Source organism: Martes martes, assembly GCF_963455335.1.
Source record: "Martes martes genome assembly, chromosome: X".
NCBI classification, from domain to species: domain Eukaryota; kingdom Metazoa; phylum Chordata; class Mammalia; order Carnivora; family Mustelidae; genus Martes; species Martes martes.
Window position 1 is genome coordinate 9,459,813 of NC_137897.1, and position 24,838 is coordinate 9,484,650.

The window sequence follows — 24,838 nt, forward strand, 5'->3', positions numbered from 1 at the left end:
TGCATTTAGTGAACTGGTTTCTTTTAAGTCACTAAAAACTTTAAAGAGTGAGCTCCAAGTCAGTTAAGTCATTTATCAGGCCTAAGTATGGGTAAAGTATCTGGCTGTCCCTTGTTAAATTCCTTTAGGCAGGCAGGAGGTGTCCAGGAGACCCCTGCTTGGGTTTCCAGACGTTACATGGCATCTGCTCTGGAGAAAGAGCGTTCAAATTTACAAGGAATTTTTACAAATATCTCAATCTGTCATCGCAGTCATCCCATGGAGGAGGCAAGGCTCATGTCGGTATGTTCTTTCCCACTTTATGGGCTGAAGAATGAGACCTAGAGACATGTACACCTGTGTACTTGCCCAGGCTCTCATGCTCAGAAGGACCCTGTGTTGGTTTAAGGCTCTGGTGCAACCTTTTTGAAATACTTTCACATCTATTAACAAGAAGCCCTGCACTTTCATTGTGCAAGGGTCCCTGCAAATTATGAAGCAGGTCTTGCCCAGAAGAGCTTGCCTGGCTCACCCGAGGGCACACGGAATTGGAACAGTTGAGTAAATGATTGTGTTCTCTGACCTGAAGTTTATGCTTCCTTCTTCTACCCTATGAGTTCCGTCTACCTTGGGACCTATGATCTTGAACCCAGCCTTGTAGTCCATTCCCCGAATTCTCCAAAACTTTACTTTTCTGGCTCTGTATCAAAATGCCTCAGCATTTTCGCCTGTGATTTTTGCCTTGGCAACTTCGACTTCTGTTTGAAAAACAAATCAATCTGAAAACTTGCTTACCTGTGGTTTAGACACACTGCTCTGCTAATTTCTGTTCATAATAATTTCCTACTGGTGACCACGGCCTCAGCAGCTCTGCATGTCATATTTATTAAACAGGTTTAAAATAAAATAAAAATGGCTCTATTTTGTTTCCAAGGTTGGTTAATTAGCTCATGCTGTTGTCAGACCTGAACTGTGAATTATAACGCTTTTCCTGAGGGGAGATATTAATTTTTCTGCAGATATGGAAACATTTGGCTGAGCAGTTTGATTTTATTTTTATTCTTTTAAAGATTTTATTTATTTATTTGGCAGAGAAAGAGAGATCACAAGTAGGCAGAGAGGCAGGCAGAGAGAGAGGGGGAAGCAGACTCCCCGCTGAGCAGAGAGCCCGATGTGGGGTTGGATCCCAGGACCTGAGATCATGACCTGAGCCGAGGGCAGAGGCTTAACCCACTGAGGCACCCAGGCACCTGAGCAGTTTGATTTCAGTTTGATTTCAGGGAGCAGTGCTTGGTGGCCAGAAAGTCAGGGTAACTCTTAGTGGTCTGGATGGCAGATTCATATTATCTGTGTGGACCCGGAAAGCACTTGATAATATCATTCCATGTTTTTTTTTTTTAATTTATAGATGTATGTATTTTTTTTAAAAGATTTTATTTATTTGTCAGAGAGAGAGAGAGTGTACAAGCAGGCAGAGTGGCAGGGAGAGGCAGAGAGGAAAGCGGGCTCCCTGCTGATCGAGGAGCCCGATGTGGGACTTGATCCCAGGACCTTAGGATCATGACCTGAGCCAAAGGCAGCGGCTTAACCCACTGAACCACCCAGGTGCCCCAGATGTGTGTATTTTTTCCCCCCCAGTTCCTTTTTTTTTTTTAAATTTCTTTTCAGCATAACAGAATTCATTGTTTATGCACTACACCCAGTGCTCCATGCAATACGTGCCCTCCTTAATACCCACCACCTGGTACCCCCAACCCCCCCTCCCCCACCCCGCCCCTTCAAAACCCTCAGGTTGTTTTTCAGAGTCCATAGTCTCTCATGGTTCACCTCCCCTTCCAATTTCCCTCAACTCCCTTCTCCTCTCCACCTGCCTATGTCATCCATGTTATTTTTTATGCTCCACAAATAAGTGAAGCCATATGATCATTGACTCTCTCTGCTTGACTTATTTCACTCAGCATAATCTCTTCCAGTCCTGTCCATGTTGCTACAAAAGTTGGGTATTCATCCTTTCTGATGGAGGCATCATACTCCATAGTGTATATGGACCACATCTTCCTTATCCATTCATCTGTTGAAGGGCATCTTTGTTCTTTCCACAGTTTGGCGACTGTGGCCATTGCTGCTATAAACATTGGGGTACAGATGGCCCTTCTTTTCTCTACATCTGTATCTTTGGGGTAAATACCCAGTAGTGCAATTGCAGGGCCATAGGGAAGCTCTATTTTTAATTTTTTTTAAAGATTTTATTTATTTATTTGACAGAGAAAGAGAGATCACAAGTAGGCAGAGAGAGAAGAGGAAGCAGGCTCCCTGCTGAGCAGAGAGCCCAATGTGGGGCTTGATCCCAGGACCCTGAGATCATGACCTGAGCCAAAGGCAGCGGCTTAATCCACTGAGCCACCCAGGCGCCCCTCTATTTTTAATTTCTTAAGGGATCTCCATACTGTTCTCCAAAGTGGCTGCACCAACTTGTATTCCCACCAACAGTGTAAGAGGGTTCCCCTTTCTCCACATCCTCTCCAACACACGTTGTTTCCTGACTTGCTAATTTTGGCCATTCTAACTGGTGTAAGGTGGTATCTCAATGTGGTTTTAATTTGAATCTCCCTGATGGCTAGTGATGATGAACATTTTTTCATGTGTCTGATAGCCATTTGTATGTCTTCATTGGAGAAGTGTCTGTTCATGTCTTCTGCCCATTTTTTGACATGATTATCTGTTTTGTGTGTGTTGAGTTTGAGAAGTTCTTTATAGATCCTGGATATCAACCTTTTGTCTGTACTGTCATTTGCAAATATCTTCTCCCATTCCGTGGGTTGCCTCTTTGTTTTGTTGACTGTTTCCTTTGCTGTGCAGAAGCTTTTGATCTTGATGAAGTCCCAAAAGTTCATTTTCGCTTATGTTTCCTTTGCCTTTGGAGACATATCTTGAAAGAAGTTGCTGTGGCTGATATCGAAGAGGTTACTGCCTATGTTCTCTTCTATGATTCTGATGGATTCCTGTCTCACCTTGAGGTCTTTTATCCATTTCGAGTTTATCTTTGTGTACGGTGTAAGAGTATGGTCGAGTTTCATTCTTCTACATATAGCTGTCCAATTTTCCCAGCACCATTTATTGATGAGACTGTCTTTTTTCCACTGTATATTTTTTCCTGCTTTGTCGAAGATTATTTGACCATAGAGTTGAGGGTCCATATCTGGGCTCTCTACTCTGTTCCACTGGTCTGTGTGTGTGTTTTTATGCCAGTACCATGCTGTCTTGGTGATCACAGCTTTGTAGTAAAGCTTGAAATCAGGTAACTTGATGCCCCCAGTTCTGTTTTTCTTTTTCAACATTTCCTTAGCAGTTCGGGGTCTCCTGGTTCCATTCAAATTTCAGCATTGTTTGTTCTAGCTCTTTGAAAAATACCGGTGGAATTTTGATCGGAGTGGCATTAAAAGTATAGATTGCTCTAGGCAGTATAGACATTTTAACAATGTTTATTCTTCTGATCCAATAACTTTTAGTTATATTATATTAGTCTCCATACAGTATATCATTAGTTTCTGATGTAGTGTTGCACGGAGCACTGGGTGTTATATGGAAACAATGAATCATGGAACATTCCATGGCTCTCGAGAGAGGTGAGGGCTTCCTCCTGGCTTTGTATTATAGACAGAAATAGTGGTTTTTTCTGGGAGCAAAGGTCTGGATTGATCCATTCTGCCTTAACTTTAGTCCTATAAAGGTCCGGTTATATGGGTGCTGGTTGTCCAGTAGAGTTCTCCCACAGTCATGCTCACGTTAAATTTACAGAAGCAACCACAAGAATTTAGGAAAGAGAGGAAGACAGGGAGGAGAGATTGTGCAAGTTTAAAAATACTTCTGGATGGAAAAATGTATGATCAAAAATGCAACAGACAAGATAGAGTCAAATAGGCACAGTATATATGACAGGCAGAAACTTATTACCTCCAATTTTCAAAGAACTCGCACAAACTGATTGGAAAAATGACACAATAGAAAAGAACCTTTGTATTTATATTTCTAGAAACTCAAATGCAAGTGATTAATAAACTAATGAAAGGAGGCTTAACCTTGTCAGGGTTCAAAGAAATGTGGATTTGAAGAACAATTTTCACTTGTCCAGTTGCAAAAAAATAAAAGATTGATAACATTCAGTACTGGTGACAATCTGGGAAAACAGACATTTGTGTATTGCTGTGGGAAAGCAGATGTAGCACCTTTATGGAAAGCTATCTTTTTATGTTTGTAAAAATGAGAAAATGGATATGCTTTTGGCCCAGCAATGCCAGCTATGGTGATCTATCCTACAGATTAAATGGACCATAATGGAAGGTATAACTAGAGGCAGCCTTTTCTTGTAGTGATAAAACAGGAAACAACACGAATGTTCCTCAGCAGAAAAATGGCTAAATTAATCGTGCAAGATCTTACTTGGAATGATTACTAGAAAAATGAATTATAGCTATATAAATTGACTTAGATGCAGGGATATATTATGAAGTAATGGGGAAAAAATCTAGGAAAATTAGAGTATGATGCAAGTTTGGCAAAAAAAAAAAAAATATATATATATATATATATATAGACCCTCTCTCTCACCTGCCTGTGTTTGTATTCCAGCATAGTAAGAAATGTAGCAGAATATGCCTTGAATTATTATTATTGGATATCTTGGGGTTTGATTGAACTGGGCGATAGACAATGTGTGGTAAGGACTTAGCACTATATGTATTATAGTCAACATTTTAAGTGAATAGAGTATGGGGGCACCTGGGTGGCTCAGCTGGTTAAGTGTCTGGCTCTTGATTTCAGCTCAGGTCATGATCTCAGGGCTGTGAGATCGAGGCCCGCATCAGGCTCTGCGCCGAGCATGGAGCCTGCTTAAGATTCTCTCTCTCCATTTCCTTCTGCCTCTCCCCCCAGTGAATGAATGAATGAATGAATGAATGGAGTGTGTCATTGTGTTTCAATTACAAATGTACAAACGCTTATTTGTTATAAAGCAATGCAAAATAACATTACATCTTTTCTAAAAAAATAAAAAAGGATTGTCAATTTTTGAATGTCTACCTGTGTCCTATTTGTGTGTGTGTGTGTGTGTGTGTGTGTGTGTGTGTGTGTGTCTGTATGTGTACTTATATGTATCTCTCTCTCTACCTTATGTATTGGCATAAAAAATACATATAGTTTAGGATCTTGCTTTAGTCACTATTTTTAAGGGGGGTCAGGGGCAGAGGGAGGGAGAGGAGAATCTCAAGTAGGCTCCACGCCCAGTGCAGAGACCAACATGGGGCTCGATCTCACGACCCTGAGATCATGACCTGAGCCAAAATCAAGAGTCAGTCACTCAACTTGACTGAGCCCCCTAGATGCTCCAGAATCTTGCTTTTGTCACTTAACTGCATTTCCCATGGCATTTTAAGATCCTCTGTAATATATACATTTTTTAGAATTATAGTTTTTAATGTCTGAATGGTATTTAATTTAAGTGAAATATCATGATTTTCTTAACCGTTCCCCTAATGTTAAGCATATGTTATTTGTAGTTTTTTGCTATTATGGTTCTTGCTGCATGAATGCCTCTATGCTTATTATTTTAATTCTGTTGACTCATTTAAAAATATGTTCTCTAATAAATGATTATTATTCAAACTATATAGAAATATTCATTGATCTTGTTACACACTGCCTTAGCTATGAGATTTTGCACAGATATTTGAATTGAGCTTCACTGTAATCCCTTTCTGTCTGTGGGCAAACCTTCTAAAGGCAGATCTGAAAATAATTTGCAAAGTGTTGCTTTCCTCCGCATTTTACTGATATCCCAACATAAGGGCACACATTGCCACTTGTTCATTACAGGTGGAAATTTTAAATGTACCAAAATGCTTATAATAGCTGAAAGGATCTCTTAAGCAGAATTTGACAGCACTATTGAAAATAATAACAGTAATTTGCATTTATCTGATATTCCACTGCGTGACTCCACTTTCTTTTTTAGAATAACGCATTGGCATAGAATTTCTTATGCTGCTTTGCTGCCAGCTCTGCACACATTGTTTAAGGAACCCTTTTCACTTGCCTGAGTTACAACAGTTTATTGGTGGATATTGGAAAGAACTAGGGCTCTCTGTCACTGATGTTTCCATACATCAACATTTCCTGTTTTTCTGACATATCCCTTTATCGTAGGTTCTCTTCCATGTTTAGGAGGGGATTTTGCAAGCACCAGTAGGCTTTGAGAAACCAACCCCTGCCCCCCCACTGCTGCTCTTCTCTATTGACACCCCGGGGGTTGAGGATTCAGGTGTCTCACTCTGATCTTTTTGTCTCTTATAAATGACTCAACTATATGCATGAGTCAACGGCTGTGCATGGCTGGACTGTTCTCTATTACCTTTGGGGCTTGCCAAGTAGGGTTGGACCTTGTCCTTCTTTCTCTCAAGACAGAATTCCCACTGTGGACATCTAAAAATACTAGAGATATTTTCATGTCCTCTTTCTAAGCAATCTAGGCCAGCCCAGGCAAGACACTTTGTATCTATAAACTTCGTTGGTCATGAACTAGGAGCTCTCACTGATCATTTTCATTTAATTAGGTCTTGTTTTTGGGATAAAGGGCTCACAGGGCTTCATGTTTTATTACCTCTCAAGCAACATCAAGATATGGTTCACGTATTACCTGCCATACTCCCTTCTCCTGTTCTGCTAGAGAACATAATATACTTGTGTTGGTAAAGACGTCTGTTTTAAACTCAAGTGACAGATGGTACCATTTGAACTCAACAGAAGTAGAGAAGAAATGAAGTGACTGCGAACTACTTGCATGGTTAGAAAGTAACCGATGGTCTGCACGCTTGCATGGTACAGATTGCTTCATACATGATATACCGTAAATGGAAATGTTCTAATATATTCGCCACTCACTTTCTGCTAATTTCTTTTTCTGCACTCAGAGCAAGTTTCCATTATTTAACCATGAGCCGTCCTCTGCCCTCTTCCTCCTCATCAAACAACCTCACTAGCAAGTGGCAGTGGGATCGGTATTATGGTAAGCAAGGTAAACAGATGTAGTTCCTATCTCTATGACTGAGAGTCTAAATATAGCACTTCACAGGGCTACCACAGTTGAAGAAAAATAAAAAAACACCTGCAACAATGTCATAACAAAATGTTACACCAGCTGTTCCTCCTACCCCTCTGTGTTCTTTGTGTGTGTGAGGAGTATAATGACAAACAGTAAAATGTTCTAGTCTGTAGTGTACAGTTCATTGAGTTTTGACAATATGTACACCTATGGAACCAACACTCCAACCAAGATAGAGAATCTTCCATCACTTCGGGAAGGTTCCTTTGGACCCCTTCTCTGCTCATTCTCCTTTCCACCAGGCAGCCTCTGTTATGATTTCTATCTCAGGAGATTAATGTTGCCTGTGTTACAACTTCCTATATATGGAATCACAGGGTATATACTCTTTGGCCTCTGGTTTCTTTCGCTCAACTTAATGCTTATGGATTCATTCACATTCATACACCCATTTGTAGTTCATTCTTCTTATTGTTGAGTTCTGTTTCATAGTATAGCTAGACCACCATTTTTTTTTTAAAGATTTTATTTACTTATTTGACAGAGAGAGACCACAAGTAGGCAGAAAGGCAGACAGAGAGAGAGGAGGAAGCAGGCTCCCTGCTGAGCAGAGAGCCCGACATGGGGCTCGATCCCAGGACCCCGGGATCATGACCCGAGCTGAAGGCAGAGGCTTAACCCACTGAGCCACCCAGGCGCCCAAGACCACGATTTTTTTTTTTTTTTCATTCTCCCATTGATGGGTACCTGGTCTGTTTGAAGTTTTGGGCTATTATGAGTAAAGCTGCAATGAGCATTCTTTTTTTTTTTTTTTAAAGATTTGTTTGTTTATTTATTTATTTGACACAGGAGGGCAGAGGAAGAGACTCTTTCAAGCAGACTCTCTGCTGAATACAGAGCCAGGTGTGGGGCTCAATCCCACCACCCACGAGATCACGACGTGGGTAGAAACCAAGAGTCAGACGTTCCACCAACCGAGCCACCCAGGCACCCCTGAACATTCTTTTTTGTTTTTAAAGATTTACTTAATTTCCTTATTTGACAGAGAGAGTGAGAGAGCACAAGCAGGGGGAGCAGCAGAGGGAGAGGGAGAAGTAGGCTCCCCACTGAGCGGGGAGCCTGTTGCAGGACTCCATCCTGGGGCCTTGGGATCATAACGCAAGCCGAAGGCAGGTGCTTAACCAACTGAGCTACCCAGGTGCCCTGCCCCTGAACATTCTTGACAGAGTGCTGTTTTTGAGGACATATGTTTTTACTTTTCTTTGTTTAGTCCCTAGGAATGGAACAGCTGGATGTGAGGTAGTTTTATGTTTGACTCTATTAAGAAACTGTCATATGGATATACTGTTTATATTTCCGCTAGCAATGTATGAGAGTTCCCTCTGCTCTGAATTTTTGCCAACATGAGTTTGGTATTGTTAGTGTTTAATTTTTCAATTTAGAGTTTTTATTTAAATTTAAAATCATAGTCATTTTAATGAATATGCGGTGGCCTCTCACTGTGGTTCTCATTTGCATTTATGTGGTAATGAACAGTGCTGGGCATCCTTTCATGCTTTCATTGGCCATTCATATATCTTTTTTGACATGTCCAAATATTTTGCTCAGTTTTTATTCAATTGTTTGTCTTTTTGTAATTAATTCGTAGGAGTTTTTTATACATTCTGGATACAAATTAGATAGATGGGTGGATAGATAACTTCTTCTCCAAGCCTGTGGCTTGAATTTTCCTTTTCCTAATGGGGTGTGTGTGTGTTTTAATAGTAGTGTCTTTCGATAAGTAAAAATTTTTAAATTTGTATGAAGTTCCATTTATCAGTTTGAAAAAAAATTTTAAGGATGAAGATTTTTGCATTCTAAGAAACCTCTGCTTATTTTTCTAGTAGGTTGATTGCTAAACTTTTATATTCAGTCCAGCAATGATCTTGAGATACGGTGTGAGGTATGGGTCAAGGTTCATCTTTTTAAATATGGATATCCACTTGTTCTAGTGTCAGCTGTTGAAATAATTTCTTTCCCCACTTGACTGTTGTGGAATTTTTGTCAAAAATCATTTGACCATAGGTACATCAGTTTTTCTTCTCTCTATGGAATTTTGTTGATATATTGCTGGATCACATACCAAGACCTGGTGTATTGATTGCTGTAACTTTAGAATAAGTCTTGAAGTCAGGAATGTAATCCTCTAGTTGTGTTTTTTTATTTGTTTGTTTTTAGGAACCGTGGCCCTTTGTATTTCTATATAAAATTTAGAATTAGCATTCAATTTCTAAAAAAAACCCCACAAAACCTGGCTGGGCTTTTTTCCTGTTTTCATATTAACCTTTGACAATTAACCTAAAACTTTGTTCCATTACACTATGAAGTTTTCATTACATTAAACAGTCTTGGTTTCTGAGAAATAAATACTTTAGAAAACTCAGCTCTTATTCTGTGAACATGTCTTTCAAGCACAAATTATTACTGCAAAATCAACTTTCGCCTTTCTGCCTCGTATGAGAATTCAGGAAGACTTCAAAGGCAGATGTGGGCTGATTGCTGTCATTTGAACATTAGGAAATGTCAACCCAGAGGAAGTCAGACATGCTTATCAACACGCTGTGAAGTTAAACGCTGTCACTCTGTGAAATTGTTTGAAGGCCAAAGTGATTGTAAAAAACAAAAAGATATAGCTGAAAGTAAGACAGTGTCTCCTGTAAAGAAGACACACTGAGGGTCTAGAATGTGGCATATTAAAACTTTATTTTTAAGAGGGCTTTATTTATTTATTTGAGAGAGAGAGAGAGAGAGAGAGAGAGAGAGTGAGCCCATGCACGAGTGGGGGTGGGTGCAGAGGGAGAGAGAAAGAATCCTAAGCAGACTCCCCGCTGAACATGGAGCCGGATGCAAGGCTCAATCTCACGCCCCTGAGATCATGATCAAGAGTTGCTGGCTTATCTGACTGAGCTACCCAAGTACCCCTATGTTAAAACTTCAGATGATTATTTGATGGAAAATGCAAAATTAAGAAAGACTTTGCAGACTCTTAATAATATGTCAACGGCGGTCCTAAGATGTCACTTTGAGAACAACAGACACAATGATTTTAGCCAACTAGTTTTCTGCTTGCTACCCAGTAGGTGTGCACCAATTAATACTGCTAGAGTATTTTTTTCTTTATCATTTTCTGAATGACTACTTATGCTCAGTAATGGAAGGGGGTTACAGAATATTCAGGGAGACACACTGGCCATTGAATAATGTTGGTCCAATAAAACACAGAGGAAAGAATTCTATTCAAGTACCCACGTACCTAGTGTATATTAGAAACTGTGCTAAGTGCTGGGTGTAAGGCAATGAACAAAACAGAGTTTCTCTTTTATGAAGCTTGCAGTGTTTCATGGAGGGGCATATAATAATCATGCAAATAAACATAAAAACACAATTATGAACTGTGATACATACGCAAGGAAGGAAATGATCAGAATGTGATGATAGAGAAAACCACTTAGATGGGGATTAGAGAGGACCTCTGTGGGACAATCTTGCAAATGAAAGGCAGCCCTCAGCCCTCAGAGCCAGAGAACCCCACAGTCTTGATCACAGGAAGTGGGGTTAAGGTGGGAAGCTCTGGGGGTGTTCATTTCCAAACTAGACCTTGGCCTCTTAGAGGTGGTTTTGTGGAAGGTAGTGGGAGAGAAGGAAGAGGTGTATAGATCAATAAGGTTAGGAAAATGGAGCTAAAAGGCAAGGAGAGATGATTGGCATCTAAGTTTCAGGGAACAGGCAGAAGATGGAGACAGCTTACAAGGCAAAGTTTCATGATTCAGGATCTCACAGTCCTTGGTGCATACAAGGTTCATTCAGATGGACGGAAACATTTCCAAGCCAATGAAAAAGTGTAATAATAGTGCACCCTTTTTTTTTTTCTTAGCCTTGTCTCTCTGAAAACTTCATTGTTAGCAATGCTTTTCAAAAAAAAAAAAATCCACTCAAGTTCCACTCAAATATATTGATGCTGTGGGTCCTGGGGGAACTATTTACGGCTGAGATATTCTTTTACAAGGTCATTTTTGAACATCAGTGTGGAAATAAATTCCTTTGGGTGGAGACCAAGATATGTCCCACGGGATGCCAACTTTTTCTGAGTATGTTATAGCAATGGTCCCATTTTCAAGTGGTAGTCATATTTTCTATGCATGTTATTTTCACTCGGGGCTACTACTTTGTGGGTCATACATTTCATCTGTGAAAATGAGAATAATTATACATAGCAATTAAAATATGCTGACCTCTTGAAAGTATCACCTTGAGTATTTATAATCCTGCTCATACCATAAACATCATTCGTTTATCAATTCAGCCATGAAACTAAATGTAATTGAAAGAGTGAAATAGCCTATGGGTCTTGTAAAATTGGTTTTAAAAGCTGGTTATCTTAGGGATGAATGTAATGACCCAATAAACTCAATGTGTAGGATTTTCTCGAGGTGTGTACATCATTTGCATCGTTTCCTATTTCAGGTTCTCCCACTCATCTGTCTAGCTGCTCCTGCATAAAGAGAGTACATCAGAGCATCTGGAGTCCGGACAGACATCTGAGAGCACCTGACAGACACCAGGAGAATAAGTTTTTATTCAAGAGGGGGCGCCTGGGTGGCTCAGTGGGTTAAGCCTCTGCCTTTGGCTCAGGTCATGATCCCAGGGTTCTGGGGTCGAGCCCCGCATCAGGCTCTCTGCTCAGTGGGGAGAGCCTGCTTCTCCCTCTCTGTCTGCCTGCCTCTCTGCCTACTTTTGCCTACTTGAGATTTCTCTCTCTGTCAAATAAATAAATAAAAAATCTTAAAAAAAGTTTTTATTCAAGAGTATTTTGCTGCTCCCATGGGTCCGATCTATTTTCCCTTCCGATGTAGTTAATATTCTTACAAACTGTAGCCCTGTGCTGTGCGATATGAATCGCTGATATTTTGAACTGAGCTCAGGATGATCGAAAAGAGATGAATATGAATCGAAATAGTGAATCAATCACAGTGGAGATGAAGTTCTTTAGCAGTGAAAAACCACAACACGGACAGCCCAAATGTCAACAAGATACGTGCTGGACTTGGAAGCCTTCAGGAGACCGCAGGACTTTCTGATTCTGGGCATGCCCACAGCCAAAGCTAACGTGCCTTAGCCGACGGGGTGGTGCAGGTAGGGATAGATGCGTTGGCTGAATGACACTCCTTGGCTCCCCTGTGAACTCTAGGTTAGCTTCATGTTAAATTTGCCAAAGCTTGTCTTCAACTCAGTTACTCTTACTTGAAAAAGAGACAAGGAAAGACAGAAAAAGAAATGTGACCTAAAAATTGGGTGTGGTTTCAATGAATGTCTAAAATGCTACTTATTTCTCAAATTTTCAGCTCCTATCAGATAGATTAGATTAGTAGCTCGTATTTCTCTCTCTCTTTTTAAAGATTTTATTTATTTATTTGTCAGAGACAGAGAGAGAGAGCACGCACAAGCAGGGAGAGCTGCAGGCAGAGGGAGAAGCAGGCTCCCTGCTGAGCAAGGGGCCCGATGTGGGACTTGATCCTAGGGCCCTGGGATCATGACCTGAGCCGAAGGCAGACGCTTAACCAACTGAGCCACCCAGGCATCCCAAAAGCTCCTCCTATTTCTAAAAATTTTACAGTTGTCCCCTCCGTTTCCTTTTCCATCTGAGTGAAGTGTTACATTCTGTTTTTCCAAAGGGGTGGAGGAAGCTGGAAATGAAGGCAGCATATCCCACACTTGGGCTACTTAACTATAAAAGCCTTCCTTCCAATGGAGTCCTTATGGGGGCCACGATTTTCTTGCTGGCCCCTAAGTGAAGGTTTGAATGGGGCCATTAAGAATGTTTTCTCATTCTTAAAAAGACGACTCTTCCTAAGACTTTTGGATGACCATATTTATCACAAAGAGAGTTTACTTGATAAAAGGCTCAGCTTAGCTTCCGAGAGCTTGCCTGCACTTGGGTAGGTGGAAAACGAGCTTCCTTGAGATACCTGCCTGGCTTTCTTTACCTCATTGCCTACACTATTTTTAGACTTCTGTTCTCCAAGTTCTTACTTCACCTCCATTTTTGCGTTTCAAACCGTAGAACTCACTCTTCAGGCACACTTACACTGTGCATGAAACCACTCGATAAAAATGCAAATGTCAATCTTCTCTCTTTTTTTTTTAAATGCAATTTTAGAAGCTCTGGGTAACTTGGTGTAATTGAACTGTAGGGGGCATGAAAGAATGAGACAGCGGTGAGGCTTCCCTGCTGTGTGTTTTGGCCAAGGCAGCCTTTTCTTGATGAAGGAAAGATTTTATTCAAGCTTCTGCAATGGGATGACATTTGTAGTGGAATGTAGGAGACACTGATAGGGCAAAATGCTTTTAAATAATGTCATAGATCCTTCCAGATGACACAAAGTCCAGAAAATATTCCTTTTCTCAGCTAAAGTCACTAATATCACTGCTTCCCCTCCAGTCTGAACAGCGCAGAACAAGAGGAATCCACAAGTCCTCTGCGCCCGCAGCAAGGAAGAGGCTGTCCCTTCTCCCCTTTAGGCATTGCCCAGCATTTGCCCTAGGAGAGCAGCTCCATGGCTGAGGATCTGTAAATTACTGCGTAGAGGGGCCTTGACCTGAAAACACGGAGGAGAGCAGAATGTGGAAGTCACCTCTCTACTTCTTAGGACACAGGGAACAGGGGTCTTTGGCCCGCTGGCTATCTGGTTGGGGAGCCTCACAGTCCGTACGGAGCTGATGCCTTGCCTCGATTCTGGGTGTGATCATGGGGCCCAGGTCTGGCCCGTGAGAGCCTTGTGCGGGTCTCTGGGTGACCTCCCAGGAAAGAAGCCTTCTTCTCCACTGGTCTCACTCAAGGAGCAGAGGGAAGACCCGGAGCAGCCAGCGGCCGCTTTTGCCACCCCGTCAGGAAAGGCCTCTTGAAAGAAAGCAGAGCCCAGTGAGAGCGACCGTCCAATATCTGGGCCCCTGAACAAGCAGCATCGCCTGGGAAGCGTGCAGGAAAGACAAATGGAGAAAGAGAAGAGGAAAGGGAAGGAAAGGGCAGGAGAGACTTGCTATTGGCTGTGACGCCCCTGGTGAGTTTCTCTGGGGAACACTACTACCCACCTGGCAGCCCGTTTTGAGGGTCAGAGCCAACGCGGAGGTCACAGAGGAGGAACTCGCCCACGTGTTTTAATTTGATAGGCAGCCACCAGAAGACCTGAGGAGATGGAAGTTATTTAAAGTTTCACATCAGCCTCGGAAACACCCGTGTCTGCTAGCCTTGATTTTCCTCTGCTGCAACACAAGAGGCTCGCCCTTGATCACCCCTAAGGTGTCCTTCGGTTCTGATCTTGGCAGAAGGCTCTTCCCTTAGCCCACTCCAGCGCCCGCAGGAATGACTCAGGCGCAGTGATTGCAGGGGCCCGCCAGAGATCACTGTAGGATACGGTTCCGTCCTCGCCTGCTCCGTCTTAGAATTGCAAGCAGATACTGCAGGAGATAGCGGAGAAGGGCCCCCCCACCCCACGGCCACCGCCACTGCCACCACCCCTGCTACTGGTGTTTGCCCTTGGACGGGTCACGTGTGACACCATCGCTTTCTCTGTCCTATGACGTTAATGTAATCTCGGGCTTCCTTGCTGGTCAGTCATCACCATGTGAAATAGATCAGTTTTAATTCACTGTAGAATCCTCCTTCCAAGGCTATAGTTCAGCAAGGCATTTCCTGTCTCTGAAGAACAGTACTGTGTTTTGTTACTGGAAACTAAAACTCTTGTGCCTCTGCTGAAAGGGTGAGCCGGAACACAAGCCTTTCAGCTGGGATTGGGTTGGTTTCTCTCCCCTTCTCTGTTCTACGTGCTGTCATTTCAGAGCCACTGCTGCCTAGAAGATGCCCCACCTTGCTGAGGACCTTATGGTTCTGCTCAAAGACTATTCTAGAGGCACCAGTCATTCCCCCACAACTGGGAATTTCACTGACCATGTGAGCTCTAGCCTTAGGCACAAGGGTCTAGGGAAGATGGTGAACATACGAGTGTGAGGGTGGGGGACATCCACGTTGTTCCTCTCCCCATTGAACACCGATTCTACTCTTACCTGAACAGTTTATTTTGGAAGAGATGGAAGAGATGGTAACACGCACTAACTCACCACATTCGCTCCTCAAATTCCCATACTCTCTTGAAGCTAGATTTGAACAGGTCCTTAGTCCTGGCCAATGAACTCTGATTGGAAGTGACATGCGTCTCTCCTGAACAAAGCGATTAAGAATCTGTGTGTCATATCCATCTATTTCATCCCAAGCTACTTTGACCTTTTAAGCCTTGTGTTCCAGCTGCAGAACCACAGAATGGAGGAATATGGACTGAATATGACTAAGCAATAAACATTTCTGCATGAAGTCACTGGGATTCCAGGGATGATTTGTTACTGCAGCAGGGCCTATCCTAGCCTGACTGACAGCCTGGGGCTGTGAACACATATAGGAGAAAAACATGGGCTTTATCCCGAAGCTAACCACAGTCCCGGGCATTTTAATTCTTAATTACTCTTAGTTTTTACTATTGATAAATTTGCAAGCAGTGATGAGAGCAGCACTCCTGTAGGCCCCGTGCTGTCAGGGCAAGTGCCAATATCTGGAAAGTCTAGTTTTGGGTTCTAGTAGAACCGAGAAACTATCATGTGGACATTCTGATGCACCAAAAATAAGATACATTTGAATAACACATGTGCACGCATCTGGAACCAATGGTTCTATGGAGAAATATCCCTGAAAGTTCAAAAAGGATGCAGCTCTTATGTGAAAGAAGCCTGAGTGTTCCTGAAAGAAGCCTGACCCCTCCTTAGTGGAGGGGTCATGACTTTCTGCCTCAGTGTCTTTCCAAAAACACAGAGACTCTTATTCTCTCTACCCAGGCCAAAACTGCATACTCTCCTAGTTTTAAGATGAAAAGAACTTCAAATAATCTTTTTCCCAAGCAGATTTATTTCTGCTGTCTTTTGATCCCAAATTCTAAACCAAAGGAAATAACTTTAAGTTTGGTTGTTATGACTGCAATGGAATCTGCCCCTCCTCCCCACCTCAAGAGACTGATAAGGAAATACTTAATAAAAGATTCTTTTCTTACCATGACATTTCCATTGCATATCATTAGAGTTCACTGATGATTAAGGATTTTGATGGTTAGTCACAGGAAAAAGAATTTACTTTCATCACGATACAGCTTGGGGCGGCTTTATTTACTGGTAGGTTCAGTTTTAACGTTGTTTCCTCCTCTTCTATGTTTATTTCCACCATTTTTATTAACTCAGATGCTAGAATATTCCTCAGTAGCCCACGTCTTCCCACAGGACCTCAGGCTTGTCTGTCTGCCTTAGGGTTCAGTTTGAAAGTGAATTACCTCTTCAAGGTCTCTCCTTCTCTCCAGTAAATAGAAGATTCTTCAAGGATGCACAGCTGCTATCATGTCAAGCTATTACAACCTTTCTAAAAATCCAGACATTCGGCTCTAGGCTTCCCAAGTGACAATGCTTGGTAAATTGAGAGGGGTGCAATTCTACCAAGTCCCTTGGAAACCTTCCTCTCAGGTGTCACAGATTTATTATCTCTGCCTTGGGGGACCCACAGGCATTTTTTCTAGGTGGTGGTCTTCTCCAACACGTTATATAGTATGGAACAAATGCAAGAGTCTATCCTCGTTTGCTTAAATTTTAATACTTTAAGTTAGGATCTTATGGTTTAACTATTAAAATAAATGTTAAAAGCCAAGAAAAGATTTTAAACTTTTGTAAGACTTATTTCATTTGAACTTATCTGGGCCCATGGTAGCCTGGACTTTACCTAGGTTAACAGATTACAATGAAGTGCAGTGAGCGCATGAAGGAGCCCCGCTGTTATCTCCGTGTTCACAATAGGCTTGCCACTTCCCCCAAATTGTCCAGAAGCTTCTCTCTATCTTCTGAAGTGATACTAACTGCCATCTCATTATCTTTTTCCCTCAGGGTACTAGGGAGAGTTTACAAGGCCCCCCAAACCTTAGCATGTTAGTGATATAGGGTATGGTCTGACCTAGGCTGCATTAGTTACCTATTGTTGCATAACAAATCACCCTGAAATTTAGAAGCTGATGGCAGCAAACATCTGTTATCTCACACAGTTCCTGAAGGCTAAGAATCCAGCTGTGGCTTGGCTGGGTAGATCTGACTTAGGGTCTCTCATGAAATTCAAGTTCAGCTGTTGACCAGGGCTGCATTCATCTCAAGGTGTGATTAGGGCTACAGAATATGCATGTAGGCTCACCCATGGTTGTTGGCAGGCCTTAGTTCCTTACGGACGATTGGGCACATGTGCCTCTTTATAGGGCTGCTCAAAACATGGCAGCTTACTTCTCTCAAAGTGAGTGATCCAAGGGAGAGGAAAGCAAGAATGTACCCAAGACAGAAGCCATAGCTTTTATAACCTAATCTTAGAAGTGCCATGCCATCATTTCTGTTGTGTGCAATTGGTCACACACACCGACTCTGGTACAATGTGGGAGGGAACTACACACAAGTGTGAATACCAACAGGCAGGGGTCACTGGGGGCCATCTTGGAGGCTGGCTACCACACAGACTCTTTCTTCTCTGGTCAACCCTCTTATCTAGGGCTCCAGGACCTCTGGACTGACCTCCCTCCATCTCTCTCCATCTCTCTCTCTCTCTCTCACTCTTTTTAAAAGATTTATTTATTTAGTTTAGAGGGAGAGAGAGAGAGAGAGAGAGAGAGAGAGAGAGATTGAGTATGAGTAGGAGGGACAGAGGGAGAGGGAGAGAACCCCAAGCAGACTCCCCATGGAGCACAGAGCCTGACATGGGGCTCTATCTCATGACCCTGAGATCATGACCTGAGCCGAAACCAAGAGTCAGATGCTTAACTGACTGTGCCACCCAGATGCCCCAGGACCTCTGACCTTTCTGTTCCTCCAGTGTGCCATGCTCACTGTACCTGCAGTGCCTTTATACATGCAATGCTTTCTTCTTGCAAAATTCCACTTCCCCTTCACCTGGTTAATTCCTGCAAACACTCAGCTCAATCATTTATTTTCCAGAGAAGACCCCTCTGCTGTTAACATTGTTGTAATTTTACAACGGGTGCTTATTTAATTAGTCTCTCTCTCTACCTACCCTCTGGACTGTAAACTCCAAGTTTATATTAGATTTTGCTCATAAATGTATCCTTGGTTCAGTGGCTGTTGCTAGGTAGATGTGTTGAATAGATAAATTAATAAATGAAGAAGGTCGAGGTCAGTACATGGGGAAAGTATCAAGAGGAAGTTCAGGTGTGTGAGGATAACAGATGTGTGAACTGGAATTACATGAGGTGAAGGATTAGGGGTTTCTCTTTCCTCTGACATTCTCTATTCATCTCCTTTTATCCATATCTTCTCCCTTTCCTTCCTTTCCTTCTTTCCCCTCTCCTCTTCACCTACATCTCGTTCTTTTCCTTGTCTATTCCACTTTACCATGACTGTCACATCTTCTCATTGATAGTAACCGTAACAATGGAATCACAGGTTGGAACAGGAAGATGGGAAGTGAAGTGAGCTGTGCAATAGAAGTAAATGTCTTGTAACGGTCCTGAGTAGAGTACAGGAAGTTGAGGCAAAACTTTTCTAGACCAGGAAGCATGCTGCTGCCTTGTTACAGAAGTGAGTAAATAAAGTAAGTGAATAAAATATATTCAATCACATATTCATATATGATTTTATTCATATATTGAATAAAATATATTCAATTATATATTCATTTAACCAACATTTAGAAGATGACTTCACCTATCTGAGAATGGGCTGAGTGTTGGAGATACTCAGTGAAGGAGACAGGATACCTGATATCAAAGAACCCACTGTCTAGCATCATGATACTCAAAGTGTTGTCCATGTTAGAGAACTAAATGTGAGACCTGAAGCCATACAACTCCTAAAAGAAAGCATAGGCAATAATATCTTGGACATAAGCCTTAGCAACATTTTTCTAGATATGTCTCCTCAGGCAAGGGAAACAAAAAGAATAAACAAACTATTGGGACTACACTAAAATAATCAGCTCTTGCAGAGCAAAGGAAATCAACAACAAAACAAAATGGCGACCTACTGGATGGAGGAAGACATTTGCAAATGATATATCCAATAAAGGAATAATATCCAAAATTTATTAAAAACTTACAACTCAATGCCATAAAACCTCACCCAAACTAAATAATCTGATTACAAATAGAGGACCTGAACAGACATTTTTCCAAAGACATATGGATGGCCAACAGATACATGAAAAGATGCTCAACACCACAGACATCAGAGAAATGCAAATCAAAACAATAATGAGACATCACCTTACACCTGTCAGAATGACTAGTATCAAAAAGATATGAGATAACAAGTGTTGGTGAGGATGTGGAGAAATTGGAATCCTTGTGCACTAATGGTTGAAATGTAAATTGGTGCAGCCACCATGGAAAACAGTATGGAGGTTCCTCAAAAAATTAAAACTAGAATTACTACATGATCCAGTAATTCTACTACTGAGTATTTACCCAAAGAAAACAAAAACACAAATTAAAAAAGATAGATGCACCTTTATGTTTATTGCAGCATTATTTACAATAGTTATAATATGAAAACAACCCAAGTATCCATCGACAGATGAATGGATAAAGATGTGTATATACACCATGGAATCAGCCATAAAAAAGAATGACATCCTGCCATTTGCAACAACATGTGTGGAGCGAGAGGTATTCTCCTATGTGAGATAAGTCAGACAGAGGAAGGCAAATACCATACGATTTCACTTACATATAGAATCTAAAAAACAAACAAAGAAAATGAATGAACAAACAAAAAACTAGAAACGGAATAAAAAAATACAGAGAACAAACATGGTGGTTGCAGAAGGGAGAGGGTTGGGAGGACAGGAAAATAAATAAAGGGCATCAAGACGTACAAAATTCTAGTTATAAAATAAATAAGTCATGAGGATGAAAAGCACAGCATGGGGAATATAGCAAGAATATTGTAATAATGGGGTATGGTGACAGAGGGTAACTACACTTACTGTGAGCATAGCATAATGTATAGAACTGTCAAATCACTGTTATATACCTGAAATGTATAGAACATTGTATGCCAACTACATTTCAGTAAAAAACAAAACAAGTGTGGTTCGTGAACTGGTAGCATCAACTTCCCCCCGGGGTGTTTGTCGGAACTGTAGACTCCTAGGCCCCACCCAGATGTACTGAATCAGCATTTTCACTTCCAGTACGTGGCCAGGTCATCTGTGGGTCTCTGGAAGTTTAGGAAGCACCTGGCTAGAAAGCAGAGACAAGGGAAAAGCCGAGGACAACAGGGGAAGTGTCAGAAGGGATGTAAGCACGGGGCTGTGGGATTTCATCGAATGCCATCTGGTTCTGGTCTGCTGCCAGCAGGGGAGGTGGGCAGGGAGGCCAGGAGATGGCAGGTGAATGGGAATTTGAAATGGGGAGGGCTCCACAGGGCGTAGCGCGTAGAGGAAGGAGGATATACAAAGGCCTGCTGGTGCTCAGAAGCAGGGCCCCTCCTAACAAGGATTGGCATTGGCGGGTCATTGATTATTCTAGTCTGATTGGGAAGCCATTCTGCGAGGGACAGGAGCTGAAAATGCCTTATTTCACTTAACGTTTCCAACAAGTCTGTGGGGAAGGTGCTATGAAAACTTCTATAGGTACAGGGGATGGATCTCATGCACTTGAGTCAGGGAGGGGGCAGGGAGAAGGTTCCCTTGGCGATGTTCCAGAAAGGGGCAGAATTAAGTTACTTTGTGCTTGGAGCTTGAGGGTCCGTGTTATACTATCTCAGGGGTGACAGGTTCTGGAGAAGAAGGGATGAGAGCTAGCATTTCCCTTGTCCTTTGGTTACTGCTTTCTGTTCAAATTCTGTTTTGTTTGAGGAATGATCTCTTCTGCCTCCTGACATGGGTTATGCACCGTCAGCCAGTTTAACGCAGAGACCCTGGGCAATTGTAGGTGCTCTGTGGGTTACCCGTAAAGCGAATTCCCTGAATAAACAGTTTGGTCAAAGAACACCAGGTGCTCCATCTCACAACCCATAAACTTAAACCTGACTTTGGCCTCCTGCGGAGAACCATTTTTGCCAGGGTTGACAGTAGCCAGAATTCGGAGGCAAGGTACATTTGTCCTAGGGCTCCCCCCGTCCCCTCTTTCTGGAAAACTGTTAGACTCAGTTGGATTTCTATGTCTCATCAAAACACATGTGGCTTGTATGCATTTCCTTGGGGTCCTATCCTTCCCCATGAAAATGTGTCACGATGTATCAATTAGTTACATGTTAATCCTTCATGATGTGTTGGCCCATCAGTCCAACTCTTTGTTCAGGCTCAGGTTCAGGATCTCTGGATTATGAGATCAAGCCCTGAGTTGGGCTCTGTACTCAGTGCAGAGTCTGTTTGAGATTCTCTCTCCCTCTCTCTGCCCCTCCTGGCTGTTCTCGCCCTCTCTCAAGCAAATAAATAAATCTTAAAAAAATAGTGATATTATATCCCCCAGATAACAGATGCCTTGTATTTAGAATGATGCTAATGTGGAGTATGGTAAACAAGAATAGAGAAGGTGGTCTGCTTTGGGATGCCTTCTTTCCCTTTCCCATGACATCTCCCCGATCTGTTACATGAGTGAAGCTGGAGAAGGAAAGGGAAAAATATCTCTTTGCTTAACTGGTCTCAGTTGTTCTTTCTGTTGGTTCTGCTGTTTCTCTGACCAACACTAACTGACCTTCTAGACTGTGTGTGTGACATGCATCCCAGGGGTTGGGCTTTCTCCATGGGACATCAATGTTTTCTCTGGAAGGTTCTATACAGGGTTACTTCACAACACATTTCCTTGATGTGTCCACCTGACCCCAGCACTTTTTCTTCCATTTCCCTTTAAGTTACTGCCACGGGTGGCACATTCCACAACCACTTGCGGCTGGCTCCCTTCTTGCAGAAGGTAGCCTTCTGGGTTTGGGTGCCATTACTCAAAGAGGTAAAAAAAAAAAAATGAAATAACTTTAAAATGCATTTTGGTTTAACAAGCAACAGAGATCAAACCAAAATAGTACACAGTATGGCCAAAGGTTAAGAAATAGATACTTTTGTACATTATGGATAGATGTATAAGTTGACACAACCCTTTTAGAGAACAGTCTGGCAATAAATATAAAAATCTTTAAAAGGTTTCATATTTTTTTAGGGTCTGCTGTTCTAGTTTTAGGATAAAAGATGAGGCAAATCAATTTGAATCTACACAAAGAAATAGCTACAAGGATGTTCACTGTTGTACCTGCTTTGTGAAAACTAAGAATCTACTAAAATACCCAACAAAAGGGGATTGCTGAAATAAATGATAAAATACTGTAACTACTGTACATAACTCTATACAAAAATGATTCATAGCACGTGAAAGTGTTAAAAATGGCCTATGAAACAGTACTATGACATGACTTTATTTTGTACAAGAACTCTACAGGTAAGTATTATTAAAAAAAGAATGAAACCATTTGCTTCAAAATGTTAACTGAAGGATGGAGGAGTAAAGAGTGAAGGAGAAGAGAAGGGAGATGATAATTTTTCTTCTTCATTTTCTAGATTTTCTATAATTTCTCCAATGCATGTATATTCCATTTGTGTCAAGAAAGTAAACGGGAAGAATCATAGAAATATGGCAAAGAATTAAAGGTAGAAAAGTGATATGAAAATAAAAATAAATTTAATACACCAAAGGCGTACCACCATATTCAGCACACTAAGAGAGACGGGCCTCGTGTTTAAGAAGCACTGTTCTCTCAAGAGAATGAGAAGACAAGCCACAGACTGGAGGTAATATTTGCAAAAGACATCTCTGATGATGGTACCACTACACACTGCTAGAATAGTTAAAATCTGAAGCACTGACAATATTAAATGCTGGTGAAGATGTGCTACAGGAGCTCTTATGCATTGCTGGTGAAGAAAAATGGTACAGCCATTTTAGAAGAGAGTTTGGCAGACTTTTCTCTTTTTTTCTCAAAAGTAAACATACTCTTATTCCGTGATCCAACAATCATGTGGCTGGGCATTTACCCAAATGAGTTGACAATTTGTGTCCACCCAGAGACCTGTGCATAAATGTTTATAGCAGTTCTATTCATGACTGCCAAAACTTGGAAGCAACCAAGATGTCCTTCAGTAGGTGAATGGGCAAGTAAATGGTGGCCCATCCAGACAATGGAGTATTATGCAGCGCTAAAAAGAAATGTGCTATCAAGCCATGAAAAGACAAGGAGGAAACTTAAATGTATGTTGCTAAGAGAAAGAAGACAACCCAAAAAGCCTAACGCTATATGATTCTAATTACAGGACACTGTGGAAAAGGCAAAACTACGGAGACAGTAAAAAGATCAGTGGGTACCAGGGGTTAGTGGGGACAGGGATGAACAGGCCGAGCACAGTGGATGTGCAGGGCGGTAAAGCTACTCTGATATGAGCCACTTTGTATCAACTCCCTTCATATTCCCTGATGGCCTAACACCAAACTCAGTTCAGTAAATCCAAGACTGGATTTACTGAAGCCACAGTAAAATGGGTAAAGAGCACGATTCTCTGATGCTCTGGTTTTCACAAGAGGAACATTTATGTACATGCAGGTGAGTAGAGTAGACAGCAGAGTGTGCTGGCCATGATCTATAAATATTATTTCCTAAAATGTAGCTTTTTTTTTTTTTAATTTTTTATTTTAATAAACATATAATGTATTTTTATCCCCAGGGGTACAGGTCTGTGAATCGTCTGGTTTACACATTTCACAGCACTCATCATAGCACATACCCTCCCCAATGTCCATTTCCCCACCACCCTCTCCCGTCCCCCTTCCCCCCCGCAACCCTCAGTCTGTTTCTTGAGATTGAGTCTTTTATGGTTTGTCTCCCTCCCAATCCCATCTTTTCATTTTTTCTTTTCCTACCTCCCCCCAAACCCCCCCACCTTGCATCTCCACTTCCTCATATCAAAGAGATCATATGATAGTTCTCTTTCTCCGATTGACTTATTTCGCTAAGCATGATACCCTCTAGTTCCATCCACGTCGTCGCAAATGGCAAGATTTCATGTCTTTTGATGGCTGCATAGTATTCCATTGTGTATATATACCACCTCTTCTTTATCCATTCATCTGTTGATGGACATCTAGGCGCTTTCCACAGTTTGGCTATTGTGGACATTGCTGCTATAAACATTCGGGTGCACGTGCCCCTTCGGAGCACCACGTTTGTATCTTTAGGATATATACCCAGGAGTGCAATTGCTGGGTCGTAGGGTAGCTCTATTTTCAGTTTTTTGAGGAACCTCCACACTGTTTTCCAGAGTGGTTGCACCAGCTTGCATTCCCACCAACAGTGTAGGAGGGTTCCCCTCTCTCCGCATCCTCGCCAGCATCTGTCATTTCTTGACTTGTTAATTTTAGCCATTCTGACTGGTGTGAGGTGGTATCTCATTGTGGTTTTGATTTGTATTTCCCTGATGCCGAGTGATGTGGAGCATTTTTTCATGTGTCTGTTGGCCATCTGGATGTCTTCCTTGCAGAAATGTCTGTTCATGTCCTCTGCCCATTTCTTGACTGGATTATTTGTTCTTTGGGTATTGAGTTTGATAAGCTCTTTATAGATTTTGGATACGAGCCCTTTATCTGATATGTCGTTTGCAAATATCTT